Source organism: Clytia hemisphaerica, unplaced genomic scaffold (assembly GCF_902728285.1).
Source record: "Clytia hemisphaerica strain Z4C2 unplaced genomic scaffold, Clytia hemisphaerica genome assembly, whole genome shotgun sequence".
Lineage (NCBI taxonomy): Eukaryota > Metazoa > Cnidaria > Hydrozoa > Leptothecata > Clytiidae > Clytia > Clytia hemisphaerica.
Window position 1 is genome coordinate 35,851 of NW_027104230.1, and position 13,668 is coordinate 49,518.

Sequence of the window (13,668 nt, forward strand, 5' to 3'; positions counted from 1 at the left end):
TATTGAGCTGAATATATTGTAGCAATCTTTCCTTCACATTTGTGAATAATTTCGAAAGAACTTAGATTTTGAGTTCTCGTGAACTTAGATAGTTTTTTATATTTGGCCCAGAGATACCCTTTGTAGTCATGAGAAACAACTTCAAATATTTTTTACACAATCATTTTCCAGAGATTCCCTTTCGAAATATTTGAAAATGTGTCTCTACACAGTCTTTACGTTGAATTTCTATTGTTTTAAGTAAAAATTTGAAAATTTAAATCAAATATCTCAGCTTTGAAAAGTATACAGAGTCAAAAAAGTTGAAGATGATTCTCAGGACATTATTTACTCACGTTGTTATAATATATTAGTCCGCAAACTTAAACACATCTTCAATTATTGTACATAAACTTAAACTAGACATTTCTATTGAAAATTTTCAGATCTTTGAGAAAACAACCACTACTACTGTTATTCAAAAATGGTGGTCAAATTTCTATACTTTAATTTTGCTTCCCATACATTTTGATGGATTTCTTTGGTTTCTTCAATATATTTATTAACTTGTTTTTTCAAATTTTATTTAATGAATTTGGGCTAATTTATGTTGAAACAAGAGGATCTTATGCCAACTATGAAGGTCAATTTTCAACACTATGGTTGGCCTTGGATTGACATAAAGCAAAAATGATTCGCTAGAAAAACGAACAGAGTAAAAGAAAAAATTGAGCTCTTATTGTAAAGGGGCGCCAAAACAGTTTGGTTTATAAAGGGGGCCGATTTTGTAGCTCGCACCCCTAGCAAAAATTTAGCCACACCGCTACTGGTCCTTGACAATTTAGTAAAGACTAAAGAGTGGAATCGGTATTTATTTTCTCAGCTGATGGGTTTAGAAGAACAACACCACCATCATGGATTTGTTGTTTATCTTTCAAAAAATGGAAGCGGGCATTCAATCGACCACAATGAGGAGGGCGCATTCTTTTCGTGGTTCTTGAAAGAGGACAATGAAGGAAAAAAATTCCTTCCTTACCTAAGGGATCGTTCTGTTGAGTGTGAGTTATTCTTTATCTATATATTAATAGCCGTAGTCTGTATGTCTGTTTTTTGTGTGTCACTTTCGTTTTCGCAAGCAATGTTTTTTTTTGTTCTCGATAAGTTTGTTTTGATTGACAGATCGGAAAGAGCCTGGTTTAGACTTTATTCAGCCTTTGTTTTGAAATTTAAGGCCCATGTACATTTAGTAATTTTAATTTCTGCCCAGGCGTGCCTTTTTCTCTCTTCTTTTGTTTTAAATGTTTTCGAATGTATTTAACGATCGTATTTATTAATGACATTCGAATTCTTTTCAAAACAAAACAAGTTTCTTTTATAGAAAAGAACATTTCAAATGTAAATCAAAACATAACAAGCTATATGCTGAATGGACCTACCTGATGATGAAAGTTAGATAGCAATGCGAAAAGAAAAATGAAAAAAAATCAGTCAGAAAAAATACACAACACAATAAATTCATCAATGATTGTTGATGGGGGGAGAGGGGAGGGTTGTAGGGAAAAAATAAATAGGAAGTTCTGGTCGCAAAATTCAGTTTTATTGACAATTGAATCATGCTTGATGGTGAGCATTGTTATCAATAATGTTTTTGTGTGAAAAATATAGAAATATAAAGAAAAAATCCAATGAAAATCTGCAAAAATAAAGAAATTCAAGAAATACTGTCTTTCCGGCGTCACATTTTGGGCATTGCCATTTTGCATCTTTGTGCCAAAAATCAGAAAAAACTAATGAGCCAATCTCGAGAAAAGCTGGTAACAGACGAACGGACGGACGAACAGACACAGGTTAATTCATAGGACCTCCACCGGGGCACCCGGAGGTAGGTCCAAAAATAAAAACGTTTTTCGGACAATAACAGCATTGAAAGTATTAAGGCAGTTAACCTTAATTGAGTGAGTCTCAAGTCCCACACAGCACTCTCACCATTTTGTAGTTTGTAATTTTCGTGTTTTCCCTTGTTTTCATCATGTTTGTTTACCTTTTTCAGTTTGGTCAGCATTTTACTCACATTCTCTACCATTTTGAATGTATTTCATATTTTCAGTTAAATTCACATTTGGTCAGTGTTTTGTATATTAATGTGTGTTAATTCAATTTGTAATTCACTTTTTGTCATAATTTATATTAGTTTTTCATAAATTATTTCTGGTCTGTATTTTATACATTCTATTCTGCAGAATGTATAAATAGCCACTTTCAGTTTTGCACTTCACTTGAACAGAGACATTCAAGGAGTCAAGACATGTCAAGTCAACATTTTTCAAGTTACTTAACAATCAATTTCATTCTTTCATACACTTGGTGTTAATCAACACACACACCCTGTGTACTGCTGCCTGCTTACAGCTTCTTATCTCAGGCTAGCTGGTGAGTTTTTCCTTTCTTTTGCTTTTGTTCTACAGTATGGCTTTTAAGTTAAGTTTTCATTACATATTTTTCTAATACTCAATTATTTTTCTAGTTCTCAATTATACTTAGCATTTACATTCACTTCCTTTGATACTTAGTTCTTGTACTTTGTCAGCCACTTTTGTTTTCATTTTTTCATAAGACTTAGTTCATGTACTTTGTCAGCCATTTTGTTTTCATTTTTCATTAGACTTAGTTTTTGTTAAAATTTTATATTTCAGTTTGAACACACACGCACTCAATACACTGAACAGTGTTGTTCCAAACACGGCTTATTTCCCTGACTCCTGTTCCTCTGACACCATAGAAAGGGCATATAAAGCAGGATATAAAGCATAAGAGAAAATTTGTTCACCTCTTTCTTCCTATAAAAACATTCAAGTTGTCGTTACTGTTAAAAAGTGTGTACGTCATTTTACATGTTTTAAATTCAAAAGTTATAACAAGGGTTTAAAATAAACAATTTAGAATCGTCTTATTTTTTCCGATCTGATAAAAACAAAGGGCTGAATTATTCTTTCGATTCTTTGCGACTTTCCCACTTTTTCTTGAAGAATTGTCATTTCAACTGGACGGCATATTTAACGCGAGCAAAGCGAGAAAAATAACTACCTGCAGAGTCGTTTCAAACGACACTGGTACATTAAACGATGCTCTTTCTGATAACTTTTGACTTAAACAAAAAATTATGTCACGGGGGGACAGTACACTCGTGATCCAAATATGGTTAAAAGATAAGACACCCAGGGAGGGTTAAAGTCAAACGTTGTAGAGATTTCGCACTTTTAGTGCGTTCAGCTACAGCCATCTAAGATAAGCACCATCGAAATTACTAATAATACTGGGAACGAGGGAAACTCTACAATATGTTTAGGGCTCCTGGTATAAGTGAATTTTTATAATTCGATATGCACATAATTTGCTCTAAACCTGCTAAATTAAGTCTCGACCAACTCTAAATATTTCCATGCATCGTCCGATTTTTATAATCTAGGCTCGAAATTACACCTTTTTTAATACATTCAACCTAATTTCGACCAGTTTCGACCGAAACATCTTTTATTCGCGAAAATCTTACTGCTCATCCAAATTAAATCCTGCCTGTTAGTAGGGGGCTAAATCTTAGGATCCTTGACATCTTTTTTGCGATGCAACCAAAGAATAATAATTCAAAGACTTTTTTGCGAGGGGAGTTTTCTGCTAAGGCCTGGCAATTTTTTTATGGCCCAAAAACTGACGTGGTCACAGGCAAAACCCCTTAAGCCCGAAAATTCAAAGTTGATTGGCTCTCTACTGTACTAGTTTGATGTTTTTAATTTTCGCGGGGATTAAATTTCGCGGATTATAGCCTCATCCGCGAAATTTAATCCTAGTGAAACTTTGAAAAGACGCCTTCTGCGAAAATTTATCCAAGCAAAAAATTTAAAAAATCCGCTTTTAAGTTATTCTATAAGTGAACCTTTACTCCCCTGACTAGCTAGAAAATTGAGACTTTTCAATGATTGAATTGCTTTTTAGAACAAAAACTATTTTTAGAAATTAGTTCATTACTGTTCAAAAATAATTAAATCCAAGGAAACACAAAAATAAGTCCCCGCGAAAAATTTGAAAACTCGTCAACCGCGAAACTTAACCGCCGCGAAAATTTATCCCATTAAAGTATGCACGGTATTATAAAATGTGTGTCACTGCAAGCGATTTGGAGCACATTCAGTTCGGCCAGGATCGGCCAATAAAACCTTCGGCCAAGTTCGGCCTAGATCGGCCAGGTCCGGTCCAGTTCGGCCAGGTCCGGTCCCGATCGGACTGGAACGGTCCAAGCGAAACGTAAACTAAAATCCTAGGTTCGGCCCATGTAATAGATCGGACCTGGTCGATTTGGACCGGACCAGGCCGGACTGGACCGGACCTGGCCGATCTACGGGAGCCGAAAATTCAAAACAAAGATGATGTAATGGATGTTGCTAATAAAGTGCAGAACATATTTGCTGTTTCTAGTTCTACTATTCTGACATTTCAAAGAATATTTTCTATCAAATTGTTACCAATATTGAAACATTAAAAAATATTGGTTTGCTGATATTTTTTCAGAAATAGCACTTTTTCAATATCTATATCAATAAAAAACTTAGTGGAATTTTCGTTCTGTAAAGTATTTAAAATCGAATAATGCTCAACCCATTTTCCCTCGGACCTCAAACACGAACCCACGTTTTGTTTGTTCCTTTGCCATTCAGTTTCTTCTCAGGAAGTGTGTGCCATCGACAGCAGATAGAAAATCCTGGACATAATGTTTTTAGCTCAAAGTAAGTTGAAATCAACTTCTCTTTTCGATTTAATGGTTTGCAATTTGAATGAACGTTAAGAGCAGCCACCTTCTCGAGGTCCTTTTCTCCTGAAAAATCTGACATCTGGTTGTGTTTTTCACAAGTATAGCTCCTGGATTTTTTTAACAGATTGTCCGCTGGAAAATTGTATGTGTTTTTCCTTAGTATGTGCTCCTGGATTTTATGAACAGAGTCTTTTAAGGCGACCTCTGGATTTTACCTGAGTGTTTAGAGGAAAGTCTCAGCAGCTGCTTTTGGAACCTTTGCGGATCATTGATTCAAAATATTCAGACTAACGAATCATAGCTCTACAAGTTTTGGCACTATTTCAATTAACATCAAAACATTAACAATCTTACACTGGATTAAATGTGCTTTTCTTTTTGGAAGGGGCCATACTAACTTATCATAGAGGGACAATCATGGACGACATGGATTTTCCGTAGCATTTTTCTTTTGAGTAACATTTTCAGGATTTTACGAGAAAATAAAGCAAATTTTATGGATTTTCTGATACATATGCACTAAGTAATGGGAAAAAAATCCTGGATTTTCCAAAACTTTTTTCAAATTTCTCAAGATTTCCAAGTGAAAAATAAATCTAAAAAACCTTGTTGTCCACAGGGGTTAATGATATTTTTCTGGAACTGCCCAGTGCAACTAAATACTTCGTAAAAGCCACTTTTTGAAATTCCTGACCTCAAACCAGCTTTTGCAACCGTAAATCGAAATGTCACAAAATGAATTCATTTGATTGATATAGACAAGAAATGTGAATCAAAGCTGTGTGACAATAATAGAATTGTTTTTCCTGCAGAACAAACTTAAAAAAATTATTTCAACAAGAACACAGGGGGGGGGTACATGGAGTAATAACCTGATTTTCGGTAATTTTTGAAAAATCTGGGACCACCACCCTTTTTTAGTACATGGTACTAGTTTTTTCTGGGATTTTTTTAGGGGACCACCCCTTTTACTACCATGTAGTAGCTATCACCACCAATTCGAATCCTTATACCACCCTTTAGTACCTTGTAATAGATATCACCGCCCATATAAATCTCTATACCACCCTTTTAGTAACCTGTAGTAGCTATCACCACCCATTCCAATCCTCATACCACCCTTTTAATACCCTGTAGTTGCTACCATCATCTATTTTAAATCTTTACAACACCCTTTTAATACGCTGTAGGAAACTAACTACACCTGTACCATTTACTTTGTCTTTATTTTAACACAATTAACAATTATTTCTGGTTCTTTTGAAAAGTACTGAAAAGCAATAACAAATACAGCAATTGATACAAACAATGATTTTTTTCTAAAAATTGATACAGTGAAGCTTTCGCTGGCTCCTTGAACCTTGTTAAACTTATTGAAAAGTGAAAACAGAAAACTGAAAGATTTTTTTCTAAAGTATAAGGGGAATTGAGGAGGATCAAAAAGAATAGTAAGTTATTGTAAGTTGGGGTGCAACTCCCTTGCCAGGCAATTTACTAAGCAATGAACAGAGTTTGAAAGAAGTTTCGTTATATCAATATAGAGTTTTTTTGAGTTACATAGAATGGGCATTGCTTAGTTTAAGATCAGAAGAAAGTGGCCTGGTAGGCAGCTTACAGAAACTTAACACAGCAATAGGAAAAAAGTTAGTTTTCATTTATAAGCAAACTTAGATTTAGTATTAATAACTAAAAAGATTTTGCTACTAAAAAGATTAAAAAAACTATTTTCACATTTCACTTGATTTCACTCCAAAATATTAGACCAAAGACTGTTCCAGCAGGTTCCAGGCATATTATTAATAGACCATAACTCAAAACCTCAATACTGAATTTTATGGAACATATAAATATAAGAAATGCTCCAAAAAATGGTTAGAAATCTAAAATATACTAGACTACAAGTGTGAACCTGTGAAAAAACTTTAAAAAATGAGATAAACTGGTTAACAATGAGATTTAGACCTCTCTAGACTAATTGATTAGAAACTTCTTAATGAATTTCAGAATTACATCTATTTGATTCCAAAAAATAATTCTGTGAAGAAGTAAATCTGGGATAAGAAAATCATTCGTGTTTAAGGCATGAGAGTGCAAAAAAAGGTTGCAAAATAACAACAAACGCAAGAATCCTTTTTAAGGCTTTCTAATAGGATTAACTCACATTATGCCAACAAAAAGGATAGGTTGGACCAAAACTATACATTATAACAAATCAGAATGAATCTAACAAATGTTCCAAAATCCTAGCAGTAGAATAAACTATGCAGAACTGTGAAAAAACCTTGAAAAAATCTAAAACAAACTTAACAATGAGATCTAGATCTCTTTAGAATAATTGATTTGAAACTTGAATGTCAGAGTTACATCTAACCTCAAAAAAAATCCAATGAGGAAGTAAATCTGGGATTAGGAAATCGTCATTCATGTTTATAACTTCATTATTTTTGATAAGGCGGACGAGGGCAGAAAAACAGATTTAAAATACCAACAAACACAACCCATTTTTTCATAAGGCTTTCTAATTTGACTGACCAATCTGGACCAATGCCAGAAAAAGGATCATGAAAAAAGAGACCTTAAAATAGAATAACTAATTATATAACCTGGTATAACTAATATCAACAATAAAAAATGACTAACATGTGACTAAAGTATAAGACAAAACAGGCTTTAGCTTCAATTTTTCCTGGCCTTACGGTAGCTAAGTTTAAAAAAGTCCAATACTTTTTACCTTTAAAGCAAATAATGAACAAAGAAAACGCAGAACAGAAAGAATAACTAACAAAAGAGATAACTTATTCTTGCAGTTCTATGACAAAATCCCATAAACTTGATGAATTTAAAATTGAGAGCTGTAGCAGACCATAGAATCAACAATAAACTTTGAATAAATCAACAACTATCAATAAACTAATGATAAATGAAAACGCATAAACTTTACTACCTTCAATAAGATATACTGTATAAAAAATAAATCCTCACAAATGCTCATCTCAAATGAAAATTAATCTCTTTGGGGTCTATAATACATTCTGCAGGAATATCTGTCTCAACATGTTTTTCATCAAAATGGCATTGGAAGTTATACAGCCATACATCAGAAAGGCAGCCCTGAACAGGACATTTTAGTAGGCGATTCGTGCATGGATTATTACTTTTGTGAAACTTTTTAGATCTTCCATAGTCAAAATAACATGAACAATCGCATTCTACAATTTTATAATACACTTTATTGGCATTTTTTCTTTGAAATTTTGCCATTCCAAAAGTAAATTTAAAGAAAAACAACAATGTTTTTAAAATTGAGCAAAAGCTTTTCGATTAAAAATCATCTTCAGTGCTACAAATGATGTTACTTTATTGGCAGTTCTGGAAGATGAGGTTAAACTCACCTTACATGTTTCTCGTCCACAGAAACCACAAACTCTGCTGCCTAACAAATCCTTTTTGATAATATGCCTTCCAATATGGGCCCTCAGGTCAGAGAGTGGAACCCACTTTCTACAATGAATGCAGCGTTTCTGAATGACTGAAGTAGTTCAAGATGAATGGCTTGCTGTTGGGGGTTGATCAGATTCATTTGGTTCTTGGAGTTCCAGATGCACTCCAATATCTCTAAGAAGATTTATATCAAAGTAGAATTTGGTATAACCTTGTGGGGGATTAATATCGATAATTGGCTTGATAGGCATAGCCTGTGATCCTGAGGCTTTAAATGATTCTCCCACAACTTTTCCAGTCCAATAAAGTCGGTTATCTATTTCATGACAGTCAACTTTCTGGAGGGTGAACTCATAATCAGCAATAGTCGATGAGCAGTCGATTTCCTTGAAGGGTTTGTTTCCTTTGGAGATGTTGATTACATTTGCAAGAAAAGGGGACTCTTCTACCCTTGCAACAAGCATTGGGTCACCAATGATCATCAGCGAGTCTTCATGTGAAGATTTGTGTTGGCGAACATCACTTTGCGACATACCTTTGACTCGACGTAAGCGATCTTTAGACAGGGTTTTTGACTCTGAGATTGCCTTAAGGCATGTAGCTTTATAAACCTTTTTGTCATCAATCATAAAAAATGGTTCAGCCTTGTCACCTGGAGAAGTGATAAGTTCACTGAAATTTGGATCCTCCTGTTGAATGTTGATCTCTTCCTCCACGGTTTCAGAAACTTCAGCACTCCAATCTTCTTCGTCATCCGAATCTGAATTAGTGAGTGTGACGCCTACAGGTGTACCTTTTTTAATAGGACACCTCAGAGTTACTGTTTCTAAGTCATTCAACTTTTCCATTTCCTCAACGTCATCAGTTGAAAGATGTGATATGGCTTTATAATAACCAGATCTCCATGCCACTTTGATTTTCAAATCTTTCGCAATGAGCTTGTTACGATCCCAGTTGGAAACGCTCGAATAATCAAGGGCGAGCCTTCTTTGAGCACGATTCTTTTGCCCCCATTGAGGATGGTCGATCAAGAGAATTTTGTCACATTCAACCATTGATCGAGCAGCATTGATCATTTCGAGAACGTTATAGTTAGAACCTTTAAATCTCATTCTAATGTTCCCAAAAAATCTTTCCAATTGGTCGCTACCATCCTTAATCAAAAACAATGGATGATCAGGTGTATTCTGCTTCGACTTCGCACAACAAAAAAGTGCGTCAGTAAATGAAGCTATGATGTCGTGGTACAGCTGTGATGGGATGAGTTTTGTTTTGTACTCGCGGTAAAGGAAAAAAAGCAAATAGGAAGCAGTTGACATGCATTTCAGTTGGTCAGGAAGCGATTGGTATACATAGACATAAAACGATAATAAACCCTCAAAAATTAACCCAAGCATGTTTATTTCGCTTCTGATCGGTACCATGTTGTATGGAAGGTCTGCTTGACTTGACATTTCTATAAATGCCAAAAGAAATCTCGTAGCAGATTCAACGTTTTGTTTGTCTTTTGGGTAAAGGTGTGTATCAGTAACGTTGTACTTGTTACCTTTCAGAAACTCTTTCAGTAGATTTTTCGTAATAGCAACATCATTGATGATCATGTTACCTGATATCACAGCACGCCAAACTCTTTTCGCCATATGTTTTGGGTCAAAATTAACTGTCATGCCATCCGGACCGACGTGGTAATCAATCAAGGGTAATTCACTCACATGATGGTACCTGAAAAAAATCGAATTTCACGAAATAATTCCTCATAGCAATTCTTAATCCTTGTCATGGATCCTTTCTTATTCAAAATCATACTGCACATTCAAACAGATTCGAACAAATGAATATAGATAAAATAAAATAATTCAAAAAATTATTTTTTAGTCTTTTTTGTCCCTTTTGGCTCAATTGGAATATTTCAAAGGCCATGGAAAGTCTTCAGCTTTTTCTGTCATCAGACTATTTATTGCCCTCCTTCGTGTTGGATCCCCATCCGTACAAAAGTTGACTAGAGGAAATACAGTTTCTCCTTTCAATTTTCTGTTAATTAATTCGATTAGATTTATTGTTCCATCAAAATCTTTTTTCGAGCACGATGGCCAAAGAATCAATGGCTGCAAAGGGGTATCCTCGTTTAGAGAAGTTAGCCCGATGGCTAGACAATCTTTAGGGATATGAATGCTACCTTTTTCAACTAAGTTCTGAATGTTTTCACAATCAATAAAATCGTCCAATGAGGTTTTTACTGTTGACCCGTGCTGGTAGCATAGACCGTAATCTCCATTGTCTTTTGAATTGTAAGCTAAGGCAGGTGTCGTAAATGACTCATCCATCTTTAATGACATACTTGACTTCCCCACCTCTGATGTGGAGATATTGGATTCAAAACATTTGTTTACTGAGCTTTTGATTGACGACTCTATAGGAGGACATTGCTTATTTATCTTATAAGCAGTTGAAACACTTGGAAGCTTACCAGCTCTATATAAAATGGCAAGAAGGCTTGGTCCACCAAACTTTAAGGTCAAGTACGCTAGGTCTTTGTCTTCCTTAGTTGGGTTCGGTCGGTAAATTCCATCAATGGCAGCAAGAACTCTGTCTATAATATGGATGATTGATCGGTTACTTTTCAATGCTTGACTAACCAATTGATTTAATCGAGTGACGTTATTCTCGGAGATAAGCACCAAAAATCTTTCGTGCAATTGGATTGTGGCGCAAAGTTTTGAGTTCTTAAAGCTTTTGTTCATTAGTTGTAAGCGCATTTCACGGTTTTTGCTTTGACTCAATCGAACTTTATCACTTAGTTGGTCATTTACTTATCATTCTAAGTTGGTCGCTTTCAATGATTCGTCTTCGGTATACTTTTTAAGTCCTCTGTCAAGTATGCTCGTAAGAGTTTTACTCGTTTTCAAATTTTGGCACCATTGCGACATGCCTTGTGACGAGTGATAACCATTTTTGGCACAGGAAATGCTATGCAAAGAATCATTTTCAATAACAATTCCATTTTTCCTCAAAAAGCCACCTGGCAGGTCACAGTAAATATCAAGTAACTTTGGGGAAATTCCAGAACATTGGTCATGATCATCTTTGAGCTCTATAGTGTCAATTGTTGTCAAGGTGTTTTTGCAAACCTCATCTACTAAATCATCCACCAATTCCTTTATGTCATCAGCATCATTAGTTTCTTTTGATAAAAGAAAAGTGAAGTCAATATCATCTTCCATGTCTTCAAAATCATTAGGTTTAGCTAATTTTTTAAACATGTCTCGAATGTCTTTGTTCTTTCTTTTGCGTCCTGACTTGACATCCTGACATGACTTGACTTGACAGCTAGATACATGCCTTTCCCAATTCTTGGAGTTAAGACTCCCTTTTTCTCGGTCACAATTTGGACATTTTACATTTTCCATTCTATATATTATTTTTAACACTGTAAAACAGAAAAATTCTAGATTATACAGTCTTGGATGGATCATGATGGGTGTTGACTGACTTGTTTATTTTTATTTTGCAACCATTTCCTAAATAAAAATTCAGATTCATTTTTATTGGAGAACAAATCGAATCAAAAATATTAAATGTTGAACATTCTTTCTTTCAATAAATGTTCTGATACAATCGTTAGCTTTTCTTTCTCCAAAATGAAACCGATTTATGTAAACATTCGAAATTCGAATATTTCAAACATTCGAAATTCGAATATTTCAAACATTCGAAATTCGAATATTTCAAACATTCGAAATTGAAATTTCTAAACATAACAAAAAGAAAGAAAGAGAAAAATAAACAGATAAAAAAAAGAAGAAAAAAAGATTTTAGTTATGGCACATGCAGTACAGTGTAGTACCATAATACAACTGGCAGTTTTTCGATTTGGTTTGATCAAATCTAGCTGAATATACTACATTGTACTATGCTTTGAAATTAAAGTTTACTTTGGTACCACCCAAATTAGTACATGGTAGTAATTTTTTCTGGGATTTTTTTAGGGGACCACCCTTTTTACTACCATGTACTAAATGGAAATAACTTTGAAAAACCACCACCCCACCGGCCATGGGTCACTACACTGAACATGTACCCCCCCCTGAAGAACATGATATTCTAATTAAAGAACATAACACAACTATGAAATGTTGTAAAAAATGGAAAAAAAATCTGTCCTGTACGTATAATTGTAATGCATATTTATCCTTGTTAGCTATAACTTTCTCAAAGTAGAAGTTATTGATTGAAGCTAAAATTCAGAATCTAAAAGGCACTTATAGTCAAAAGCACCCAATTTTAGGCAAAAATTAACCAGTTAAATCATAATTGCAGTTTATTCCTGCTACCAGTTTCAAATTTTTAGATTAGACGAAATAAGTTCCCCCAAAATATTTAATCTGCCTTATTTGAACAGGTCTAAAGCTTTCTGCTAGACATAGAAATCCTAGAAAAATCTAATTAAAAAATAAAAAAATTTATATAAATAAAAAACTATTTACAAATACTTAAATCTTTTTTCTATATTTTTTTAATTTTTCCTGTATTTTTGACTCAAAAAAACGTGTCGACACATGTCATAATCCTGTTCTAGATCAAAATCGTGTTTTAACTTATTGTAAATCTCTGCCACCTTATCAGGATTGAGTTTTTCAAATCCATGCCAGCCCTTTAAATTACATGTTTTTAATTCTTCAGGATGAAAATTATCAACCAACATCTTCAATCCTGCGGTTGCCATCTTGCCGACATCTTTTGTTTGTTTTGGGGGCCTGCTTTCCAGATTCATTTGCAAATCGTCAACGGAGATTGCAGGTAAGGTGTCCTCACCAGTGAAGATTAGTGGGTTGCGTTCAATAGCAGTCTTTATGTCTTTTAGTTGAGACATAATTTCAGTGTTCATGTTTGCTACAACATTTTTGAGAGAGATGACTTCTTCTTTTAATTCGCTATTTTCGATCTTTAAAGCAAATACTTCCATTTTCAGGGATTTGAAGTCATCACCCTCGCAGTGGTCTTGTCCAGTCCTCGATTCGTTATATGCCTGGATGACCCCACTCAGCATCGAACCGGATGATGGTATGATCGAACCCAAATTTGTTAAAACTTCTCGTGTGTTCTGTGGCGTGGATTTCAAATGTGTCGGTCGGTGGATGATGGCTGCGATGTCAAGTGAATCGTCAACGTTTCTAGTTATCGCGTCTATCTTCTCTGTCATGTTAATGCTGTCATCATTGTCAGTGAAGGTCAATTTATTACAGTCCTCGTGATCAGTAACCGTATTATCAGTTGGTTCGTAATTACCTGACGTCTCAAAGATATTGTCGTTGTCAGCCGTGGCGTCAACAGTCTCGTTGGTTGGATGGTCGTTACGGAGCAAGCCTGTTGCTGTACTTGAGTCGTCAACACTGTCAGGATTTGTCACTTTGTCCAGTTGGGGGCTGTAACTTGCCAAAGTTGAG

At 34.8% G+C, this 13,668-nt stretch overlaps 1 long non-coding RNA gene across 1 annotated transcript; it reads left to right on the forward strand.

The window, feature by feature from the left end:
- The first annotated feature begins 4,689 nt into the window (after positions 1–4,689).
- On the forward strand, positions 4,690–13,289 carry LOC136815933 (uncharacterized). Its single transcript, XR_010847781.1, has 3 exons — positions 4,690–4,757; positions 12,905–13,021; positions 13,194–13,289. It is a non-coding gene; the product is annotated as an uncharacterized lncRNA (long non-coding RNA).
- The last annotated feature ends 379 nt before the right edge of the window (positions 13,290–13,668 follow it).